Source organism: Heliconius melpomene, chromosome 15, assembly GCF_056956725.1.
Source record: "Heliconius melpomene rosina isolate 202511_hmr_F chromosome 15, ASM5695672v1, whole genome shotgun sequence".
NCBI lineage: Eukaryota > Metazoa > Arthropoda > Insecta > Lepidoptera > Nymphalidae > Heliconius > Heliconius melpomene.
Window position 1 is genome coordinate 7,943,536 of NC_140403.1, and position 26,165 is coordinate 7,969,700.

Genomic DNA, 26,165 nt, shown 5'->3' on the forward strand with positions numbered 1-26,165 from the left:
ATAAAATATTCCTATACATTTCTATAACTGTCATTTGTAACCCTTTCAAATATAAGTTTATGTTGAAACGCCAGCTCCTTGTGGACGGTGGCCAAGAAATCCCAATTACGTGGGGTTACCACCCATATATATATAACCGTGTATGTAAATATATGGTACTTTAGTGACCATTTGATGGAGAACTCGTAAAAATATTTCAGGCGCGAGTTCGATGAGTAAGGAAAATAGGTGGCCCCTGTTTATAAAATAGCATTCGTTTGTTTTGTATGGTTTTATTTATTAAAACGATACAAAACAAACGACAACGACATTGACATAGTTTTATTTCAAGTTCAACGCAGTGGACCTTCAGTTGAGTATATTGATAGTAGGTTCGATTTTCGAATAACTAGGCACAGTAGAGGCCAGTTTGGCGCAGGGGTTTGAATCGTGGAAATAATAAAAAAATCGGTAAAAGTGGGTAATGGAAGTGTTTTAATTTGAACTGAGCGTCCTAATACTAGGTGCCGAGGTTCCTCCTGTCTACTCCACTAAAAAATCAAAAACAATAATTAGTATTGACACGTTGAAAAAAAATATGCAATAGAAAAAAGCATTCGATTATTGTGTAATTTATGTCTTTTTTATTGTAAATGTCCTTCGAGTGTTCTTCACATATCATACTTGAACATTGGAGAAATTATTATAATTATAATAATTAAATAACTGTAACTATTGAACTAACAAATAAAACACTCTAATAACAAGTAATAATATGCTTAATAGTAAAAAAAAAACGAATAATTTCGTAACATACCTTAACAGAAATTCTCAATGTAACCAAAAGTAAATGCAGAATATTTTGGTGAATGAACGCGCATGAGCGTAGCGCCCGGCTCCGTCCATTCAGCGATCGCCTTCAGTTTGGCTGAAAAACTGCGGTCGTCCGCACGACCCTAGCGAGATATTCGGTTATATTTGAATATCTTACGCGCGTTTCTGTTGTAGTGTTGTGCTTATTGTGGTATATACTTGTACAGTTGTTTTTTTATCTGTGGTTGTTCTTTTTTTTTTGAGGAAATTTTGGTAAGTGGTTTTTTTGTTTTTTCTTGTTTTGAAATTGTAAGCTAAAATGGGGTGATAAGTTTTTTTTTAAATAATAAGTAGGGGGGTATATTGAAAATGTTTGCATTTTATCATTTATTTAGTTTTTTTTATCATATAAGTGTATTGTATAAGTGATAGTAAAAATATATTGGGATTTTAATTTGTGTAGGATGCAAATTTCAATGTTGTAATTGTATGTTATAATTGCTTTTCACACTATCGTCATCACGCTCATTTCCATGTCATCACATAGACCGATACCAATAGATTTGGATGATATTTTGTATTATAAAAAGTTGATTATATTATTTTTTTAATATTTAGTTGAAGTACAATTTAAATAAGTAATTTATGTAATATATATATTTGAGAATTCTCACTGTTACATAATTTTCGTAATTTTCATAATAGAAATCGTCGGTTAAAATTATATAAGTAATTGTAAACGCCACATACGGAGTTCTATTCTCAATCGAGGAAACGAACTATTTTCTTTTATTTTTTACCAGGTTGCTGATAAAAAATATAAATACAGGTATAATCTTTTATAGGCTGAAAAAAAACTTTAAGTTTATGTTTTTCGGTGTTAAATTTTATAGATTGATTTCTTTAGTATCCTTACTTCATTTATTTTCCTGATAACCGCGAAGCCAATTGTGTTGACTATGGAATCTAAAGGCTTTAAAAATACATATTAATAGCAACCATATTATAATCATGAAAATAAGAAATCTTTTCTTTTCCATCTTTACGTAACCTGCTTGAAAGAAATCCAAATGAAGAAATTCGCCGGCAGCGTTCTGCGAATACTGTACAACCTTCGTTTTTGTATCTTAAGTGAAAAGTTCATAGAGACAGAGGGAACCTATTGTTAAGACACTCCATTCCCTACTTTTTCCGCCGAATTCTTCGAGTGGCGAAACTCAACGCCGAGCTCTTGCCTTGTTGTCAGAGCGAAGAAATGAAAATATTAATAAATAATAATTCATTTACTCGAATGGGGATCGAACTCACAACCATCGCGTTGCTACCTTACTGCCGCTACGCCATTACGGCCTCATTCGCTTATTGCCTTCTATGAACACTATACAACCTTTATTTTCGTATCTTAAGTGAAAAGTTTGTAGAGACATCTTTGTGTTAGATTTAGAAGTAATACATTTTCATTAGTTCGTGTCGTTGCTTATTAACGGTGATGTGTTGACTGTTTTCTCGTACACTCGGTAGGGTTTCTATTATTTATTTATCATTAGTTTTTCTTAGTTGAGAATAACTTATTAGATAAATTAGCAAGTAGATGTTTATTTGGTCGTTAGTAAAATGGTAGAGTGAACTTAGTGTCAAGACACTTCGTTCTCCCGAATTCGTGACATGTATTAACTCGTGGAACTCAACGTAAAAGGGATGTTTAAAAATAACTTAACGATGTTAATGATTTTGTACAGTAACTGATAATAATTTATAAATAAATTCAAGGATTCAAGTTTTGCAATTTTTTTGAATTAAAAAATCTTTAATTTAAATGGTTTACGTCGTACGTGTATTGTCTAACCTGGAGCTCTCTCCCTAATTTTAAACTAACATAAAACAAATATATTACGGGAAATTCGGTCAAATAACGAAATAATCGATAATATCTTTTTTTACTATTACACAGATATTGATTTTAGGTGATATCGAATCTACAACCTCGAATTAACCAGTTCCATTGAACCATTATGTCGAGACTGTCACGGACGGACTGTCAAATATAAAATAACTCTTGCAAAAGGTAAATATGTATTGCAGATCTAGAAAATGTGCGCAGATATTTTATTCTTTCCGTATTTCCGTATTTTCTTATTTTATATGCATGCCAGCAACTTACGGAGATATCTTCAACACCATTCCCACCACGTCATATTATATATTATGCTTTTTTATTCAGGTGACATTCAGGTGACTTGGCAAGGTTCCCGATGTTTTTTTTTATGTTTGTTCGTGGTATTACTGTGTCAGAGTGAATGGGGAATCACGTTTTCTTTTAACATATTCTATCTTTCTGATTTAACTTAGTACTGAAGGTTCTTTTATTCGCTTTGTGGTTTTTAAAAAAAATGAAACTATTACAAGTTACTTTTTTTTATATTTAAAAATAATTATTTAGTATTTAAATATATATTATATACGTGTAAATGTATGTCACTGAAGAAATTATTAAGAATAATTAAAAGGATGACTATAAACGTGACGGCTGTGGGTTCAATTCCTATTCGTTTAAAAGAAATATTTAATATTTTTATTTCCTCGCTCTGGTAAGGTGAAGCGTTGAGTTCCACTACTAATTCCAGATTTCAGCGGAAAGTGGGAGACGGAATTTTTTAATGAGAATGATATACTATAAACATATGTATTATAATACATTTAAAATCTGAATGAAATTAATTTTTTTTTAATAATACAACAAAAAATATAATCATATTAATGTTAGTTCATTCAATAAATATAAGTTATAATTACTACACTGTTGTTCTTATAGTTTTCTCTGTATTCCGTATTTTCTTTATCCAATCAAAACTTGCCGTAATATCTGTTATAAGCTTTGCTGTTTTGCATTATGGCAGCAATTCTTCATTGATAAAGATGAAACTTGAAAGGAGTTGGCAACATTGAACGAGAGAATCTGTTGCTTGTGAAAATGGGAGGATTGTATTTAAAATATATTTACTCAGTGGGACAACGTCGTGTTCTAGGTGCGGTAGTTGTGAGTTCGATTCTCGGATGGGGGATTCGGTAGGATTTTTTTTCTTTCTACTTGCTGAATGTACAGATATAAGAGGCTTACTATTATTCGTAAAAACTAAAAAAAAGTTAACCTCTCCATTAGATTGGAAAAAGAATTTTTGTTCGGTTGCCACACATCAGTAAAATACATCAAAAGTGTCCATGTTTGTTAGAGGTTGCGATTCAACACGATTTTGTAATTAAAAGTAGAAAGTTTTTCCGTAAAATGTATATTTTTACATTTTTTTTATTTAATCAAAAATCAGTTTCACGCTATATTCCACACACAGCAGGTTAGGCAGTGGGAACAATCCTTTACCCATTTTTACCTAAATTCTTGAAGCATTGTTGAGTGGCGGAACTTAACGCTGCGCTTTGCCTTAACACCAGATCAAAGCAACGAAAATATACATACATTTTATATAAATATATCATTTTCTCGCGTTACAATCAGTCGCGTTTATACACTTGCCCGTGTCCCACGACTGGTCTGAACTCTTGTATTACATTTTTATATTTAACCAATATAAAACTGAAAATGAGTGAAAATGCAATTATATATAATTAAAGTAGCAGTGAATTCGTTTAGTCAATTTACGATATTCCCAAGAAAGTCTTTCCTCTGGGAGACCGACCCTTTTCAAAGTTAATCCTTTTATAAATTCACGCACCTGGTCATGGCGTTGGGTAAAGTGGACGCAATTATTATAATAGCATTTTTTTTTGTTTCGGATGAAACTTAAAATATGTTTAAAAGCTTGATCTCTGAGATTGTTTGTAACAATATTATTTTTTATTTTATAAGTTATAATTTTGGTACGGAACCATCGGTGGGCGAGTCCGGTTCGCACTTGTTTTTCTATTAGAGCTAAAGGTGAAAATTATGATGAAATTCCTGAAGGAATGAACTAAATAAACACAGAACGGCCGATCGAACCGTATTTTTCTTTTCAGTCACGGAATATAAATGACTTTTCTGGATGATCAATTATTTATGAAGAAATAATGACGCACGAACACGATTAGTCACATTACAAATATTTGAAACATAATGCGACTTATTTTTTATTTTCTTTCTAAAAAAAAATAGTTTTGTATGAGTTCGGTGGAAAGTAGGGAACAGAAGTGTCTTAATGGGAACGAAATGTCTTAATTTCTCTCTGCCTACCCTGTTATATGCGGGGTACAACGTGAAAATGAAAAAAAAAAGTTTTTTTTTAATATGTCAATAAAAAGTTCGAGTCACATCACAATTTACATAATATGTAGATATTGATATACATAACGTTACCAGAATCTATGTTTAAATTACCATATAATTGTCTCGTATCAAAAATTGTATTAAATGTTGTAATAAAGCCTAATTCTGACCGGGAAATTGTGCATTAATAATTAATTATTACTGGTATAATTCAATTCGGTACTACTCGCATTAAACGGGAACATTCAAAGATAATTTCCAATTAGTATCAGAATTGAGAAATCATTAATCTTAATATACATTTGATTTCAGCTACATATATTACAATATATTTGGGGTCATAGTGGCGCAATGGTACAAGAATGGCACAAGTAAATGATTGTGGATTCGATTCATTCATTAGGGGAAATTAATTATTATTTATTAATTATTTTTATTTCTTTGCTCTGGTAACAAGAGAAAGCGCGATAAAAATTCGCATAAGTAATTCGCATTCGGATTATAGCACTATTTTTGCTTTGAATTGAATCAAATATATTAGCTTCACGCTGTATCCCGCACATAGCAGCGTAGGCAGAGGGAACCTAGTGTTAAGACACTCCTTTCCCCACTTTCTGCTAAATTCTGGAGGCAGTGCGTGTTGAGTGGCAGAACTCAACGCCGTGCTTTGCCTCGACACCAGTGTGAAGAAATGGAAATATAAACGTAAATAAATATTTCACTTCCTCGAGTGGGGATCGAACGCACAACCGTCGCGTTACAATCCTCTTGTGCCAATTTACTTTGAGATTTCTGCGTAATGTAATACATATATGAATATAGAAGCAAGTACGTAACATATATACAAAATATGTTTTAACTCCATTTCTCGAGTACCATCTCGCTATTAGAAACCTTTCATGGACTAATAAAATGTTATCGATCGTTAACTTTTCTATGGGATTTTGGGGGCATTGATTGAATAAGGAAACACTTGAGAAGACTTCCCTAAAACAGTATTAACCCCCTTTTAATAAAGGCGGGTCAAACCAACAGAAACGGGTCATATGATCGTAGAGCAAAGATTAGGTTTTGTAGATATTGCTTGAAAAATAATAAAGAAAATATTATTAATAATTATTTTATTTAAGTTTTTATATTAAAATTTATCTATCTTCTTCTATGTTTATTATATTTTTTGTTAAAGAATTTAAACTTAGGAATAAAATACAAATTTACAGGGAAAAATATAAAGAAAATGTAAAATTTAATTTGATAAATTTTTGCGTAAAGGAAAAGTCATAGCGTGTTAAAAGTTGACGGAAGGAACAAACTTGTTTCTTTTTCACTACGTCCTTTTACTGAAACTTTGTTAAAAGATTATGAGACCGAATCTGTGTAATTAAATTTTGCGGAATTGTCTGATATATTAAAAATGTTTGTGCATACATATGAATATTGTTTTTAGTTCCACCTGTATATCGCATATACCAAGGTGGACAGAGGGAACCTGAAAAAAATGTCTTAATGGGAAGATGTACCTTAACATTAGGATCTTGTCATTACGATATTTCGTTCCCCATTTTACACCAGATTCAGTTTGCCTCGTTACCAGAGCGAGGAGGATGATGATGATGAGGAGGAGAATGAAAATGTTAGACATTTCATTTTCTCGAGTTGGAATCGAACCCCCAACCTTATGTATAATTATTTTATTATTTCTTATTTCTCAAGTTGTTTAACAATAATTGCCCATTAAAATATAATAAATCTAACCCATACAATTCAATTTTGTTCCTTCAAACAAGTGCAACAAAGATAAATCGACAACATAATTGAAGAAAATGTTCTCTTTAGAGCTTGCTTAGTAAGTACTAAAATAAATATTTATAATATTTTCTTGAAAGTACTACTTTCTGCCAACTTTGCTTTAAAAAATCGATGAACAAGTGTTCTGAATTTGTTATTTGCTGTTCTGTGTCCGGGAATCCGATACTATAGCAAATATTGTAGATGTTATACAGATATAGTACAGTCAATAAGTTGTGGCCGCTCTAAAGTTAGGTTATCGGAATTTTTGCGCAATGTAAACTTAGAAGATAATAGTTGAAAGTAAGAAAAATTATAAAATCCAATCGGCGCAATCATTTAAGCTAACTTCAGGGATGCCACAACTTGTTGACCGTACTGGACTTTTCTTTCATTTGTTGGCTTCGAGCGAAATGTATCTTCATTAGCCCCGGATTAAGGGCTTACACTTTTTCTATTAGCTGTGCTATCTGTGGACAGGATGGAAAATATAAAATGCTTTTCATTGTTGAATGTTTGAGTATTAAATAACTGATGGGATGAATGTAATTAAGAGTTTCTGGGTTTTTATAATCTGTCCTCATAATTATTCTTTTTTTATATATGTTTTTAAAATGTTTATTGAAATTTTTTTGTAAAATAATAAAGAAATATATGACATTCTCAAATGTAAATGACAGCAATAATATTAATAGTGATTTCTTTAAATAAAGAAATTGTAAATTGTTATATGTGTTATAGTTTAAGGTTTCAAGGTTTCAAAGATATTAGATTAGAAACTAAGTAGGTACATTCAGTCGAAATGAAAACTAAAAATATAATTTTCTTTATATTCTAAACTTCATTTCCTTTTCCAATTATGCTGCTTTAGCAGAAAAACGTCCGCTACGACTGGCCTCGTGCTTCATAAAAGTATTAAGGTAAAAGATTTGGTTAGTTTAAGTTTAGTCGAAACTTTGTCTTCGTAGAGTGGGGAAAACGAAAAAATCATTCCCCGATTGGGGATCGAACCCATAACCGTTATGGTTATGGGTTTTATAATCAAACGCTAACTCCATGCCAAGATCGCCCTTATATAATGTTAATGTTATAAATAATGAAGATTTTACAAAGTACTAGTAAGTATCAAGAACGCTTCTATAAGTGCTTTGCAGATTTATTAGGTCGTTAAAAAGTTTATTTTCGTTAGATAAATGCAGATAGTAAATAAACTTTATTATGATTATAATAGAAATAATACAAAGTTGTATATGTACAGTAGATACAAAATTAGATAAAAAGTCAATTATTATTAATAGTTTTAGGTTTCGTTTATCGACGTATCAACGGTAGGCTATGCCTACAAATATCTGTCCAGATAACAATTTTTACCTCAGCAGATAATTTGGAATATGTGATTTTTATTGAAAATATCGAATCTTGAAGAAAATTATCCAATTTACTGGATTGCACTTTGTGTTTAAAGATTTCACTTGTAGGCCTCGCGTATTATATAATATCATTGATTTTATCTAAGTATGTTATTTAAATGTGATTTTTTATTGAAAATTGAAGAAAACTTGAAGAAAATTATCCAATTTACTGGATTTGCACTTTATGCTTAGAGATTTCACTAGTAGGCCTCGCGTATTTTAACATATCATTGATTTTATCTATGTTATTTGAATTTTTATAAAGATTGGATTTTTATTTATATCTTTATATTTCTCAAAGGGATTTTTAGGATAAATATGAACCTCCCCAGGTTAACCCACCCACCTGCACAAGGGTCCACTTATGGGCCTTCGTGAGTACGTCGATCTACTTTCATTTTGTATGTACTCGTATATACGAGTATGGTACCTATAACCTATAATTTAAAAATATATATTTATGTTTTACAAAATACTACAAATTTTACTCAGAAATAGTATTATTATAAACTTTATATCTCTTTTAGCAAAATAAATAAACAAATACCTAAAACGATTTCCATTTCCATTCCATTTCCAAATATATTTTGAATGTAAACTTAATTGAATGTTACCAAGGGGCATCATTAGGGGTGTTTGTTTGAAATTTCTGTTTATTGAAAGTTATTGTGTTACACAGATATTTAAGTAAATGAAGCAAAAGAGAATATTTTTTTAGCTTCACGCTGTATCCCGCATACAGGAGGATAGACAGAGGGAACTTAGTGTTAAGACACTCCGTTCCCTTTTTCCGCTAAATTCTGGAGGCATTGCGTGTTGAGTGGGGGAACTTAACGCCGCGTCTTGCCTCGATACCAGAGCGAAGAAATAAAAATATAAATTTTAATAAATATTTCATTTCCTCAAATGGCGATCGAACCCAGAACAAGTCGCGACAGGCCTCTATTTTATTAAAGATAATTCTATTGGAAGTTATTGTATTACGCAGACATTTGAGCAAATGAAGCAAATGAATGAACTTTAATTTCTAAATAAATATTATTTAGTGAGGCGACGTTTTTTCACGTCTGAGTCGTTGTTATTAAACGAAATAGATTAAAATTGCTGATAGAGAAAAGCTGTGTCGAGTATTTTTGTACGTCTTCGTGAAAATTTCGACAGCAAATATATTTTCTTTTTAATATATAATTTTGATGTTTAATATTGTACCTATTTGTACAATTGTAATTGATTTCAATAGAAGTATATTTGTTATATTGTGCACACATATATTGTAAAAATCTGCAAGTCTTTTTAGTAAGCCGTATTTTTAAAAAATTATGGCGCTTTGATTGTTTTTTATATATTTTTTGAGGATATCGTTACCTATATAGATAATAAAATAGAATATTATAGAGATATATGAAATTTAGTGATAAGACACTCCGTTTGCTATTTTCCACCGTATTCCGGAAGCATTTCGTATTAAATGGCGGAACTCACTACGCGCCTCGACACCAGAGCGAAGAAATGAAAATATATATTTAACTAAATATTTCATTTCCTCGAGTGGGAATCGAACTCACAATCCAACCCCACTTGTAACCCTGCTCCACGACTGGCCTTTAACATTCAATTACAGGTTAAATCCTGTAAGGCGAGGGAACCCTGTTCAGGATTCATTTCCACGTAAATTCCGTGCCCCTAATCTTACCTCGGCAGGATCGTTAAGTTTATAGAGGTTGTCAAACGCACGTGACTCGGTGAAGTTAATGCTTGTGTTAGCTATGTATGGTTTTGGGAATGTAATATTTTTTGTTACTTATTAATAATTTCCGCATGCTATAAAAAATATCTTCAAATAACATAAGACAGATTTGAATTCTACTGAAAAGAAATATTATATTTCTGATATTTTTACTGTTATTGAGAATTTAGATTTATTTGTTTGAAAATGGGGACCCAACATACCGTTTAGGTTCCATCTAGGTTCAACACCAATGTCTTGTATAAATAAAAAGTGAAATACCTACTTAAGAAATATTTGTTTTGGTACATTTTTTGTATAGAAAAGACTGCAATTTATATTTAAATTAAATGAAATTATACGATTATTAAATAAATGTTGTCTTTCTCTTAGTAGTAAACTACTTACTATATAAAGTTGACTAAAGGGTAATTCAGTACACTCATACAAACTCCACCTCGCCGTACATGCGTCTGACAGCTCGGGCATGAGATTAACGACCTACATGATTCGGTACAAGATGCACATAATATTAAATGATATTAAATAATAACTATAGGTACAAACTGTTTCAGTTTCACGCTCTATCCCGCATATACTTTTTTATTCCCGCATAGTCTCCACTTTTCGTCGAATTTTCGAGGCATTGCACGTTGAGTGGCGGAACTAGAGGCCGCGCGTTTGCCCCGGTACCAGAGCCAAGAAATGAAAATATTATTAAATAATAATAGTTCCTCTAAGAATCGAATCCGCAACCATGGCATAACAGTGACCCTGCGCCACCACAGGCCTCGAAGTGTTTTGCTTCAAAAAAAATAGTGTACATTAGTTTACAAGTATAAATATGTACAAATACCGATATATTTGATATATAAAACATATAACACAACTCTTGCGGCGTAAGTTCCTCCACTCAACACGGAATTCAACGAAAAACAACACGCAATTCGGCGGTAATTGGGGAACGGAGTCTTTTAACATTAGGTTCCCTCTGCCTACCTTGTTATAGAAGCGAATTAAGAAAAAGGAAACAAAAAATAGCTGACATTTTAACTTCCATTTTGTATGCCTTAAACGATACATTTCCTGGTATAAAAACATATTTTGGTCTCTGCATGTCAGTCACACGCACGACAAGCCCTGCGAAATAACTCTAACAATATAAGAGAGTAACCTCGACCGAATTAGACCCTCGTTTGATATTTCTAATTACAGAGACAGACCCAAACTAATTTGAGTTAAGTAATTTTATAAATAAATCTATAAGTCATTTAAGGCCGTTGTGGCACAGTGGTGGCTGTAAAGGCGGTGGTTGTGGGTTCTAATTACGTATAACTTTATAGTTCAAAGAATTTGAGGTCACAGTTTCTGTTTGTAGTAAGTAATCGAAATTTAGGCTGGTGCGATTGTAAATTCGACAGGTTATTGGTTCGATTCCTACTCGAGGAAATGAAATATTTTGATTTTTTTCGCTCTAGTGTCGAGGCAAAGCACGGCGTTAAGTTCCGTAACTCAACACGCAATGTTTCCATTTTAAACGAAAGGCTCAAATCCTTCCTGTCAAAGGAAATCGCTCCAGAACAGGCAGGTTTCGTTAAAGGCAAAGACACCCGTGAGCAGATATTAACTGTGCGTCAAATTATTGAAAAGGCTCGGGAATTCAACAGGCTATTATATATCTGCTTTGTGGACTTTTCTAAAGCATTCGACTCGGTTAAATGGCCAAAGCTGTGGGAGACGTTACTGGCGATGGGTACGCCTAAGCACCTCGTTCACCTTCTGCGGCGTCTTTATGAGGATGGAACAGCTTCTGTTAGGACAGACAACGTATTGTCGAGCAATTTCCATCTCAGCTCGGGAGTACGTCAAGGGTGCATTGTATTGCCTCTTTTATTTAACATTTATACAGAACTCATAATGAGAATCACTCTTGAAAATTGGCCTGATGGAATCAGCGTTGGAGGCTACAGAATATCAAACCTGCGGTATGCTGATGATACCACCTTATTTTCGACCAGCATAAGATATATGGAAGAACTTTTGCAAAAAATGGAACGAGTAAGTCTCGATTTTGGACTCAAGATTAACCGCAATAAGACAAAAGTTATGATTGTCGACCGTGCAAATAACAACTCGCCAGAGATTAAATATATCGCGAATTGTGATGTCGTACAATCATATATCTACCTCGGGGCGCTGATCTCAAATAGTGGAAGATGTGCAGATGAAATCAAGCGACGCATGGCATGGCATTTCTAGAACATCGATGAGTAAGTTAAGGAAAATATGAAGAAGCAGAAACATCACGAAAACTACTAAAATTCGATTAGTCAGGACTCTAGTGTTTCCCATATTTATTTACGCTTGCGAGACATGGACGCTTCGGAAGAGTGACAAGAAGAAGATAGACGCTCTCGAGATGTGGTGCTGGAGGAAAATGCTTGGAGTGTCTTGGACGGAATTTAGAACGAACGAGTCCATACTCCGGGAACTCAACGTAAAACAACGGTTGTCCTCCATTGTCAAAGCACGGATTCTCACTTTCTTCGGACATATTTCTCGACAAGAAGATATTTCCATGCAACGCCTTGTGATTCAGGGAAAAGTTGAGGGTAGCAGGCCACGCGGTAGATCCCCCATGCGATGGACAGACCAAGTGAAGGCTGCCCTCGATGACCCTCTCTACGAGTGCACCAGGCAGACAGTCAACCGCGTAGAATGGCGTCGGACTGTGTGGCGCACCACCAACCTTTAAAAAAAGACGACCACGACCGCTCTGTCAAGAGCGAAACGATAAAGAAGAAGACATACAATTTTCTTATTCATGAAGTGCCTTATTTTTGGTACCATTACTTTTATTGCTTGTACTCGTAGACATTGCCCAACTAGTCCTCAAGGGATATATTAGGCTCTAAGAATCATTGGTTCGGTTTCTTGTATGAACTGAATTCTTATTTTTGCTTATATTAAACTTGAAATAATACTAAACTAGCGAAAAGTTAAAACAAAGTAGTATTATAGATTCTCTTTACATACTAAGCAATCCCGAGCATAGCAGAGTAGGCAGAGGGAACCTGGGAACCTAGTATTAAAACACTTCGTTCCTTAAGACTCTTCCGTTCCCTACTTTCCGCCTGGCCTCGACACTGCGCCGGAGCTAAGAAAGGAAACTATTAAATATTTCGTTCCCTAGAGTGGGAATCGAACCTTCAACCTGTCGAATGCCAACTATGCCAAGACTGGCCTGAAACGAGTGTTAAATTATTATACACAATTAACATTATTGTTAAGTTAAAAATATTTGCATTCTTAATTAAGTTTTTTAATTTCAGCAACTTTAATCTGTACTACTAATTAATCCTGTGAACAAATTGTCTGCTCAGATTTTTTTATGAGGAAAAAATGTCAGAAGTTTAATTTAAAACTGAAAAAGTCCAGTAGGTATCCCTCATCCAGTCAGTGTGCACTAATTTCGTAGTTATTACAGTAGTATAAAATTGTAACGAAATACGGGTATAAATGTAGTTTTTAATTCGTTTGAAACAATTAAGCTTTGCTAGTGTTGAGTGACGGTACTCAACGCCACGCTTGGTTCCCTACCCAAGCGATAAAATTATATTTTAATTTCCTTAAACATTTCACTTCTCCAAATGGATATTAAACTCATAGCCGTTTTGCCCCTACGGCGTAGGGGTCTACGCCATGACACTTTTGTTTCTTATTTTATTATTTAGTGAGATATATATAAATTGTAAAATTTTATCTAAATTACACTTTACATTACCAGTAATAGAGTTTTAAATGACATATTAGTTAATTTCTTTTATTTTTATTGCGTTTTATTTATTATACATACATACGAGTATATATATTTAGAGGCCGTCGTACCGTAGTTGAGGGTTCGATTCCCACTCGAGGAAGTGAAATATTTACTTACGTTTATATTTTATTTCTTCGCTCTGGTGTCGAGTACATAAAAATTGTTATTATAAAGAAAATTATTAATTATTTCTAACCATATATTCTAATCAAGTGCAGTATTCTACAATTAGTTGCAGACAGTAAATGCTATACACTAATCAAATGTCGCTATAATACCCACTTCCGTCCGTAGCTCGGAGCTTCTGGGTCATCTACATTATAACTTATGGTAAATGGGGGAAATATATTTTAGAATATAAAGTTAATATTGTTTATGCTAAGATATAAAAATATATAAAAACTAAATCATCTTCACGCTGTATCCCGCACACAGCAGGAAGAAGGAAGATAGAGTTGAAACACTACGTTCCCCATTTTCCGCCGAATTCAGGAGATATTGTGTGTTGAGTGGTTGAACTTAAACTCGCTTATTTTTTTTTTAGCTTTGTATATATAGACTATTCCTAATGTAGACTGTTGTTACTGTTACTGTTAATGTTTTGTTGTTGTTGTTGTTGTTGTTGTTGTTGTTGTTTTATAGACTTGATAGTAAAATAATTTCCGTAAAAATATACAATACCAGTGTATTTAAGTGTAATTGCAACAGACGTCACACCAACTAAGGGACGAGATGTCTCTGTGATTTGTCCTTGCATATCCTACAGGGTATAATTATGCAATATGAGATTGTGGCCATTTTCATTAAAATATTATAAAGCTAGAGGTATTTTCTCTACTTAAATAAGCTTACCTAAATAATGTATTATTGTTTATATAAAAGATAAAAAAATGAAAGGCCAGGCGTGGCTCATTGGAGACAGGTTTTGAGTTTGATTCTCAGTTGAGGAAATTAAATAAATAATATTTTCATTTTTTCACTCTTGTGTTTACGCAAAGAGCAGCATAGAGGTCTGTCACTGCTACAAAAACTACTGAACGGATTTCGATAAAATTTTACAGTTATTTAGATGAAACTCATAAGCTTGAAGTAAAGATTTTGTATAATTTGGCTATAATATAAAAATAAGTAAAAGCAGGCGAAGTCGCGCGTGGTCGCTAGTGTCTCATAAGTATAAAATGTTTTGACACAAATAGCAAGGCTTTGACCGAAAGATCGTTAACCTCTGAAGTCTGTGAGTGTAAATCGAAGTGCCAATACCATCATGATTTTAGCATTAACCAGAACTTTCAAGCACATGTATATAATAGTATATATTAAGTGATGTAGAATTATTAAATAAATCAAATTAAATTTAATTAGCTTCACGCTGTATCCCGCTCGCCACAGGATTGGCAGAGGGAACCTTGTGTTAAGACACTCCGTTCCCCACTTTCCGCCGAGTTAAGGAGGCATTGCGTATTGAGAGGCGGAATTCAACGCCGCGCTTTGCTTCGACACCAGAGCGGAAATGTAAATTTAAATAAATATTTCATCTCCTCGTATGGGAATCGAACCCACAACCAGTTTTTTTACAGTCACACTTTGTGCCCCTGCGCTACGATTGGCCTCAAGTATTATTAATAATTATTTTATATTTTTTAAATATATCACAACATACATAGTAAATGATTGTTATTGATTAAACTTATTTTAGAATTTTAGACGCAGGGGCACAAGCTCTCTCTTATTTCCTCTTTCTCTCAACATGAATTGCCTTTAAAATACGACGGGAAGTGAGGAACGGAGTGACCTAGCACTACAAGACATAACGTGAAGCTGAAAAAAATTAAAACCTATCTATATTAATTTTATTGAAGAAGGTTTGTTTCTGTCTTATGGCATTGTTTGAAAAATATATTAAAAAACTTAAAAGTGTACAAATGCCGCGCAATTCTCAAAGTAGTTTTAATGTAAAAGACTTTCAATTTCATGGCTACAGACGTCTAAGAATATTGGCGAAACTTCGTAGACTTGTTTATTAAAAATCTGTTGACGCACCATGCCGTGTGAAAATTGACATGTTATAATTAAAAAAGTTATAGTGATGTATAAGAAGCTTAATATTGAAGTAGATAATAAATATTTTTAGGCATCACAGATAATAGTAACTAAAATTAGTATGAAAAAATAAAATTTTTTTTTTATAATATTTTTGTCTTTGTTCTAAGAATTACTTAAAATATGTCTAGTTTTGTAATTTTTACAATAAAAAAATGTGCTTTTACATAAATTTGTGTGAACTTTTAAGTTCCGTTCAATTCAGTTCTTCATTTGTGATGTTTCGAGCGTGCCGTGAATTTTTAATCGAGTTTTTTCAGCGTCAATAAGAAAAATAAAAATTTTATATTTACTTTAATTGTTATTTTATTTATTTAAGCATATTTTTATTTATTAGGTTTAGGATATAATACACCTCTTACACCGAATATATGAAATATTTTATGATTACCACGTACAATCAATTACTAGGGTGATTAGATACGTTATATGAGACCGATCGATCATAAGTACTCGGTATGTCAAAATTTGACATTGATATACTGAAGGCTATATCTATTATATTGGATTTTCCAAAAGATAGTGTCATATATATACAGTTTTTTTTTTCTCGAAACGCCATATATCGAGAAATCAATCAATCTATACAGATTTTAGCTTACAGTTAAAAATATTAAATAAATAAACGTCAAAGCTTCTAGCTTAAAGCTTTTTAAATTAAATTCATATATTTCGAATCTATGTTTTTTAATCTGTAGACTATTAGTGTTTCCGCGTTAAAATGTAATGTCACATATTTAATACATCATAATTTTTTAAATTTCTTTTTAAAAAGGAAAAAGACGAGACCGCTGGGTTTTATTTCTATAATATGTACATTTCTATATAGGTATTGCAAAGGTATCCTCTAACGCTACGATCACGTCGTAGTTATTTCGTTAGGTATTCTAATATACACTATTTGGATGTTCATTTAACTTTTATGTCTCCTTTATATTCAAGAGTTCAACATTTTCAGGTATAAAATAATCGTATCAAATATTATTCTTTCCATTATCTTTATTGTTTTTTTTTCAACTAAAATTTACTTTATATTAACGAAAATTGGGTTGCTAGAGAGAATAGAGCGCCAAAGGGTTGTTTTAACTATAACAGTCAAGTTAGTTTTTCCTCTCCAGCTGTATCCCGCAATAGCAGGATAGGCAGAGGGAACCTGGGAACTTAGTATTAAGACACTCCTAGTGTTGAGTGGCGGAACTCAACGCCACACTTTGCCAGGTTAGCAGCGTGAAAAGATGAAAATATATTTCATTACCTCATTTGAGAATCGAATCCCAAAAAGTCGCGTTTAAAGTCGCAGGCTTGTACGTCTGTGCTACGAAGGCCCAATTTATTTAGTTTTATTAAAATTCAAAATTTATTTTCAAGTCACTTTCAAGTAAAGTAATTTTGCAGTAAAATATTTGCAATATTTCAGTAGCACCTGTAAACGTATTTCCTTTCTATTGACACTTTGTAGGTGACATCCGGCTGAGTACATAAGCTGGTCAAAGCCAGGTCACAGTAGCGTGCAGCTGAAATCCTAGGATTTTACTCTTGTAAATACGGAGAACGAAGTAATGCGTCACTATTTTTTAATCAACAAATTGTTTTAATTCTTAAAACACGTTATTTATTGAGTTAATTTAGAATAATTCAATATTTAAGAAAGTTAAAGTAAAAAAATGTATAAAATTTTCTTTGATATGTATAATATTGATGTCATTTATGGCCATAGGACAAGCGTGCGAATGTAAGCGCGACACGTTGTTAGTTCGATTCCAGCTTGAGCAAATAAAATAAGTAATATTTAAATTTCCTTGCTCTAGTAACGAGGCAAAGCGTGGTGTTGAGTTCGGTCACTCAACACACAACGGCTTCTGAATTCGGCGGAAAGTGGAGAACAGAAATGGCTTAAGGGAAATGGAGTTTCTTAACACTAAGGTCCCCTTGCCTGAAGCTAGAAAAATATAAGTAATATTTTACATTTAGCATACCAAAAGAAATGAATTAATTATCATTTATTTATTTTTAGAATTTTATTTGTATATTTTACTTTAACATATCAACATATTAGAATTCAAGAACAGAAAGGCTGCGACAATTTATACCAAAACAACAAATTTGCGTACAAAAAAACAACATGAACGCTTATCGAGAGGGAACGAGGCCGAATATTTGTGAGGCTATACGCCTTTAAGCATTCTTCTAAGACAGTCGAATAACTTGGAAACGTTTTCAACTTCCCTTTTTTCTTTTATACACCTATAGTAAATGTAAATCAGTCTTTGTAGGCATTTCCTGAAGGGACCCTGCGTCCCTTTGTGTAGAATTATCAAGGGCGCGGTTCATTTGAAAAAGCTGTGATAAAAAATATAGTTAGCATGAATTGTCAGCCTTGTGCGATATCTTTTTATAATTTTGTTTCGTATTATTTTTCAGCTTTACGGCTCTATCTTGTTATATAGTAAAGGCAGAGGGAAACTAATGTTAAAACACTCCGTTCCCAGTGCACTGTCCAATTGTTCTTAGCAACGCAAAGCGAGGTGAATGAAAATACATTCGCTCGAGTAAGATTCGAACCCATAACCTTTTAGTCATACGCTGACAAAACAAAACAAAATCTCATACCTGTTTAACATTACCAAACTAATGCATATAATATTAACGTGTTAATTACTCATAAGCGTGATAAGCGTGATAACCATTACCATTAATCCCAGGATCTAAAGGCAAGGCAAGTGTTTCCGTTATCGTTAATGATCTTCATACATCTTGCCAGTCAGCGGATGTCACGCTGTCGTGTTTAAATATTTTATGACATACAGGTTCCTGATGGTATGGTGTGAGGAATAAATAAGTATGTTTATTTAACCCCCACACAGCAGAGTAGGCAGAAGGAACATAGTATTTAGAGTAGATACTCTATCCCCATTTTCCACTGAAATCAGGAACAGCAAGTGTTGAGTGATGGAACTTAACGCCGTGCTCTGCTTTCACATAGAAATTAAATTATTATTATTCGTTTTAAATTATAAATATTTATATTTCATTTTCTCGAGTAGGAATTGAATCCACAATCTGTCGTGTTTACAGCTACAAGCTTATGGCCTTTGACAATGCTGACTTAAGGTTATATCAATTCAATATAGAATATATAGAAATAAAATGGCAATATTAAAATTTGATTATTTCAAACTTAATTAAATTAATAACAATTAAATCTCACGGACGACAGGCACCGTGGACCAAAATATCTGATATTTGTTTCTGATTGACATCGATATAACAGTATATCGATTTGAGGTACGGAACCCTAAAAATAATAAAAAAATACCAACAATTTATGTTTTTATTATAATTTTTAAATTAACTAATAGTTTAGTTCTTTTACAGTTTAAAATAAAACAGTACGAACGTTACGTACGTATTAGAATAACCTTTTGATGAAATTATGGTAATATATTCACATTTGACAGGTTTATTATTATTAATGACCAAATTATTGTGAAATAATATGTGAATCATCTATCATATTTGTGTTACGCATGCTTACATTCGTTATGTTAGCAAAGGGATAGATTAAAAATGTTTTACAATAAAATTTCATATATTTTACCCTTTTTTTAGCTTCATTTTATTCTGTACTAGCGACCCTCTTGCGGCTTCGCCCGCTTTAACTACTGGATTATTCATATAATGTATTTTTGCAAAGCACTTAAGATAATGTGAAAATTAATTAAACCCTAATTCAACCCGCATTTTCGTAGTTTCAATAAGGATTTTCCAATTGTTTTACACAGCAAGGATTTTTTAGTACCTAGGTACCGTAATTTTAAATCTGTGCTACTAATTTTTTCAAGTACTTATTAAAATATATTTAAATGACTATTTTTAGATAGTTAAATGACTATTTTTAAACGGAAGAAATTATAAACAAAAACCTAACTACTAATAACTACTACAAAAAATATGAAACCAAATATATCGCGCTGAAATAATACATTCAACTCGAATTATCCAATACGTGCAAACGCATCTAAATCTTCGTTGCTATAAAGGCAAGCGGGGTTTTTTTTTTCGAGCTTGTGGTTAATGCTGAAGAGGGTATTCTGTCCCTGATAAAAAGCAAGCTCTACGTGGCTGCCTGTGAGGAAAATTAAATAGAATGCATCGGCCGGGAATCGAACCCGGGCCGCCCGCGTGGCAGGCGAGCATTCTACCACTGAACCACCGCGCGCGCGGCGCGGCGGACGCATGGCGAGTGGCGAGCCGTTTCGCAGCATGGATTTTTTGATATTGTAACAACTTCTAAAGTACTTATTAAAATGAAAAACAGTAAAAGACAGTTTTGATCTACATTAAATGGCCAACGTAACTAATATACTTATTTATATGCTGAGAGTAAGGGATAAGTGAAACTTGAGTAACATACAGCTGATGTGTCAACGGCGGGATGTGTCAACAATTAAATGCGTTTTTCTGTAAAACTATTCGCAATTTCGAAATTGTGTAAAAAGCAAATTTTATCTTCGTTTAACGTAGAATATTAATAAAGTATTTTAAAGGATAAGGATTAATACCATTATGGAAAAATATGACTCACAATAAAAAATATATTGAAATTATTATTTTTAGACAGAAAAATGATCACTACACGTTATTCTTAAAAGATACGAATATGCCATCGCGGACTTTTTTGTAGATCTTATTAAGAGGAACAATACTCCAGTACATTTTTTTTATGTAGTACTTACCATTAAAGCAGCGCATGCGCGAAAGTGTCTCTCGGGTAGGACTTTATACATATTTATCGTATTTATGTTAATTTACATAAGAATTTACAAATAATAAACTATATATAAACCTTCTACGGAAAATACTCGACCTAATGGTGAAAACCGAATCAAAATCCGTTGGGTGGTTTAGAAGAAGAAGAGTTAGAAACAACAGACAGACACGAAAATCGACTTTGTTTTATAAGATATAGGATATAGCAGTAGAACACTGCAATCTCCACTTTAGAGAACCATATTTTGAAAAAAACTGAATGCTGGACTTAGCGTATCAAAACAAGAAATTCTCCAGTTCTCCGAGCATGGATTGAACCCGCAAGCACTGAGTTTACACTGTTCCGTAGATCCACGACGGCCATAACTTATATACTCGTAAAATATTAAGGAGCTTCAAGTAATGTAATTTCACTATTTACATATTTCCCTAGAGCCTGAAAACTGCGATAAAGAGCTTAAGTACTAAATTTTTCGTCTTGTTTTCTAAATAATTTGTTTTTCTTGATTTTTTTATAACAATATTTACATTTTAGTAATATAAATATTTTCTTGTTTTCGTGTTCTCAATGCCGTGCTGCCTCCTCTTCCCTTCACGAAGTAGAGGCGGAAAGTGGGGAACGGAGTGTCTTATCACCAGGTTCTCTCTGCCTACTCTACTGTGTGCGGGATACAGCGTGAAGCTGGTTTAATTTGGTTTGATTTTATAAATAATTAAAGCAACGTAGTCTTAGTATATAACGTTGGCTTCCTAATAAATAGCTTAACTTTACATTATATAACAGTAAGTTCCTGATATAATAGAGATAACATTTATACAATTAACATATTCATAGTTCGAATTTAAATATTTCACGGCAATCCAGCTCGGCTTTTCCGAATATTGAATAGAGACTGCATGGATGCACTTATGCATCATAAAGCTTCAATAGACCACTGATGGAGAACGGATGCCAATTCTACGGTAATTTTATTCTTCGCGGAATATTGTTATTCTATACTAAAAGTAATTTAAAGAAGAAAAGATTTTTAATATGTATGTGTTTTCTATATATTGTAAATTAGACAAGTAAAAAAGACTACTACTCTCTTCTTCCCTTTCTATATATTAAAGAGAGGAGCAGTGAAGCTCGAAAGAAAAGCGCAAAAGAAATGAAAATATTTAGGAAAATAGAAAAGAGAAAGATCGCTTGAAATATGTTACTAGTATTATGTAGTCTTATTAAAATTATCAATAACGAAGTCTCTTGAATACTCGTCGTGTGAGGCCAAAATTTCTTTCAATTCTTATTATAATTTTTACCTAGTGGACCTAGTGATAAGACACTCTGTTCACCACGTTTTGCCGATTTCTGGAGGCATTGCGTGTTGGGTTAAATTTTTAATAATATTTTTCAAAGAGCCTTTTTCTTATACAACATGGACATTTTGTATTACGAAAAAGCATTTTCTTGACAATTTCTAATATGATTCGCAAGTTTATTTCATTTATGAATCGCGTATTTCATATTGTTTGCCACGATAACGAAGTCCGTTTCAGGTTTCTCTAGTAAATATTGTTTAGAACAAAAATTTTCTTTTCCTATAATGCTGCTGAATCGTCGAAGACGTCTTTCTTGGTTTTTGAGTCAAGTTTAAATTAAATAAAAAACATAATACAATATTGGTTTGCATTTGTCTGTATGTCACTAAAAAAAACTAGTAGTAGTAGAGCCAGAAAAAAAAAGAAAGTGTATTATTAGGGATCAACAAATTGATTAAAAATAATTTTGTTTATATTTGCTCATACTATTCTTGCGTAATTGCGTAACAAACTAACAGACTTACACTTTTGACATTAATAGAATAAGCGGAACTGGTAATAAATATTGATTGAAAGTAAACAAAAAGTTTACATAAAACTTTCACATATTACTCAGCTTTTCCGATAGCGATGAGAGAAACCAAAGGAGTGACATTTTCCAATTTCGTTTGTTTCAACTAAACTAACAACTGGACAAAACTGAAAATTGATTTAAAAGTCAACTATATATGAAACAAACAGGTTTAATGTTTTACTTTTATATGAGCGATAATTTAAAAGACTTTTAAGGTATAATTTTAAAAATAACTAATTAATCAAATTTAATAGAGCAAGGCCTGGTGATTTATAAGAAAATAATGACTCACTCAACTAACTTCTCGTACTTCAAATGCCTATTAAAAGTTACCTTTACAGAGCTAGACATGGAAAATGCGATTTTTTTTTGCTATAAACATTTTTTTTCACGCTGTTTCCTGCGTATAGCACAGTAGGCACGGGAACATCGTGCTAAAACACTCCGTTCCTCACTTTTTGCCGAATTTTTGAGGCATTGTCTTGGTACCAGAGTAAATATTCCTAGTTCTAAATATTTACCCTAAAACTACGACCTAAACGAGTTTTTTTTGCAATACATCTTTTCTTTTTAACATCAACAAATTAAAATTAGATAAAGGGGTTTTTCTATGAAAATAGGATTATATTTTTAGAACAATTATCGGCTTTCACTATACATTTGTTTTGATGTTAACCCACAAGGGACCACCGTCAATCGGCTACCTCTCATCAAATTGCGATAACTCCGCCCAACATTGCTTAGAATAATTTATTTATATAAATGCTAAATTGATTTATTAATTGTTTTTAGTTTACAAAGAAATATAGAGTACGCTGAAATACGCGGCGTTCAATTCCGCCACTTAACACGCAATACCTTAACAATTCGGAGGAAGTAGGAAGTATCTTAATAAGGAACATAGTGTTACAGCACTAGGTTCCTAAGCTTATTCTGCTATCCTACTGTGCCAAGATGGTCAAAATTTATATAGGCCTACATATATTTAATCTTCATTTATATAGACAGGACTATAAAAAGTAATAAGGCATAGGCAAATTGATATAAATAGCCACTCTGCAGTACGTTTTCCTTGAAAAATGCTAGTTATTTTTTATGTAACAGAGATGGATTTTGCTAATCTTCTTTTGTTTTTTATATCATTATGGTTCTCTCTAAGGGAACCAAGTGATAAGTTAAACCTTTTTAGGGTTTCTTACTTTAAAAGGAAAAGAAACAAAACCCTTATAGGATCATTTTTATGTACGCCTCTACGGGGTAAGTTAAAAGTCAAGATTTTTTTTGCTATTTACGCTATATCCCGCACATAACAGAGTAGGCAGAGGGAACATAGTGTTAACACACTCCGTTCCCCATTTCCCGTCGAGTTCTGGAGGCATTGCGTGTTGAGTGGTGGAACTTAACGCCGTGCTTTTGCCGATCGGGGATCAAACCCACAACCATCGCGTTACAGTCATTGTGCTTCTACGCAACGACGGCCTCAAATTCTTATGAAAATATATTGAAAATCGAGATATAAAAGAAGAAGAATAAAGAATTACCAAACACATGTTTCACACCTCAAATGGCGTCTTATAATCTACTAGTTTTCATCAACACAAACATCAACCTAATATTTTCTTTTCCAATATTGATTGCAGTCTATATAGAAACCTATATAAGAAAGACTGGAAAATCGAACCAGAGCTAATGGGAAAGCATATAATCGATCAAACAAGTCAATTGTAGCTAGCTGTGTAATTATCATAGTTATGTAATTATCGTAGTTATAAAGTAGGAGAGTGGTCATTACTCGATAAAATATACGAGGGAAGTATCGATAAGTATTGTCGTACTCATTTTTTTAGGTTAAATATTATATTGAGAGGTTTTTAATTGTAGTTTATAGACGTTTGCTTACATAGAGATTTCATTTTTTCAGCTTTATGCTATATTCCGCATTTAGCAAGGTAGGTAAGATCCTAGTGTTCAGATATTCAGTTTACTATTTTTCGTTCAATTTTGGTGGCGTTGCGTGTAGAGAGCGTTGAGTTTGTTTCGACATAAAAATATTAAATATTTCATTTATTGGACTGGGAATCAAACCCGTAACCTGTCGCGTTGTTAGTCAAACGCATGTGCCCTTGCACTACGACTGGCATAAAGTTAAAAAAAGTTATAAAAAATGCTGCTATAAAATATTCTGATGTGAAATTGCAGTTTAATCGACCAGGATATTTTACAAAAGGTGCAGAATAAAATTTTGCCACGTATAAATTTTTATATGAATTTTGATTGTAAACTATTCTTTTGTAAAATATTATACAATTATTAATATTATATATACTAAAAATATAAAGAATTTTATGTCATTTTTCATTTGATTTGTGAATGAAGTTGTTTAAAAAGAAATTTATTTTCAGTAGCGCTATAAATGATCCATTATTAAAAAATTGTGGCACTGTCTGACTGTAAATATGATGGCCGTGTGTTCGATTCCCACTCGCGGGAAAATTATACAAACGGTACACCCTGCTCTGGTTAATAATAATTTCTTTTCTATTATATTTCTAACATCTTTTATAAGTAGTTTTTAAAAAGATGATATTAGTGTCTATCTCACAAGGGCTTTGATAAAAACTTCTATTTGCTGCCATTGAAACGAGCACTAGATGATGACAGGTAATTGAATTTTTATTTGCTTCCAACAACTTCAACATCCAAGGAAATCTATTGGGCTTACATAAAATTTATTATTCTTTTTGTACATGAATTAAATCTCCACTTTTTGCCAAACACCAAAACCTAACAAAATAACATGAGAAAACTTGGCAAACCAATCGGGATAGGGAGGGGGAGGGATAGGGAGGGTAATATTTTAAATATCTTCTAACTAATATAATAAAAATATCTTCTTTACTTAAATATATGTAGTAACTTTTCTGACGTAGGCTAAAATCGTTATCGCCGAAAAAGGTCTATGGTTTATAATCTTTTTAAAACCAATAATATTTATAGAATTTTTTTATTCACATCCATTTATTGACATTTCTTCTTCAGAGCTAAAGATGTAAATTTGATATTTTACTTAAGATATCATTCTATATCGAATTCCTTTTCTCATGTCTGTGGACCTGTGCTAAGATCAATGTCAGGGCTCATTCTCTGTGTGAATGCACAGAGGTATCTCGACGTTTTACGTCACTTAAAGATCGCGTTTGTGCGAGCGAGCGAATATTTTAAATTTCACTTTTAAAAATATTTTTTATATTTTGAGGGTCATTTTATTTTTTTCTACGTCGATGTAAATAACTCATTTCAGAAATTTAAAAAATCATGCAAATTTCCTATTCGGCGGAAGGTGGTGAACGGAGTGTTTCAACACTTAGGTCCTTGCTTATCTTAGCTACCAGGGGGATACAGCGTGAAAAGACTTTATCTACTACATCTGTATGTAAAAAAACCTTAACTTTAATTTATATACTTATAAAGTACTCTCATTCAAGTAATTTCTTTCTAAACATTGTAGCAACGATAAAAGAAAAAACAACTGGCCTTTGCGGTGTACTTTATAGCTTCTATAGACATAACTTACGAAGGTTACTTTAAGATTTTACTACCGTTTGTTTCAAAGGGCAACAAGT

The 26,165-nt window shown here is 32.6% G+C and overlaps 1 protein-coding gene across 1 annotated transcript in view; it reads left to right on the plus strand.

The window, feature by feature from the left end:
- Positions 1-933: 933 nt before the first annotated feature.
- Positions 934-26,165, plus strand: part of wake (ankyrin repeat and fibronectin type III domain containing protein wide awake) — a 163,315-nt gene continuing 138,083 nt past the window's right edge. Inside the window, exon 1 of the mRNA XM_085198356.1 lies at positions 934-1,065. The gene's annotated coding sequence lies outside the window, so the exon portion shown is untranslated. The remainder of the gene's footprint in view (positions 1,066-26,165) is intronic.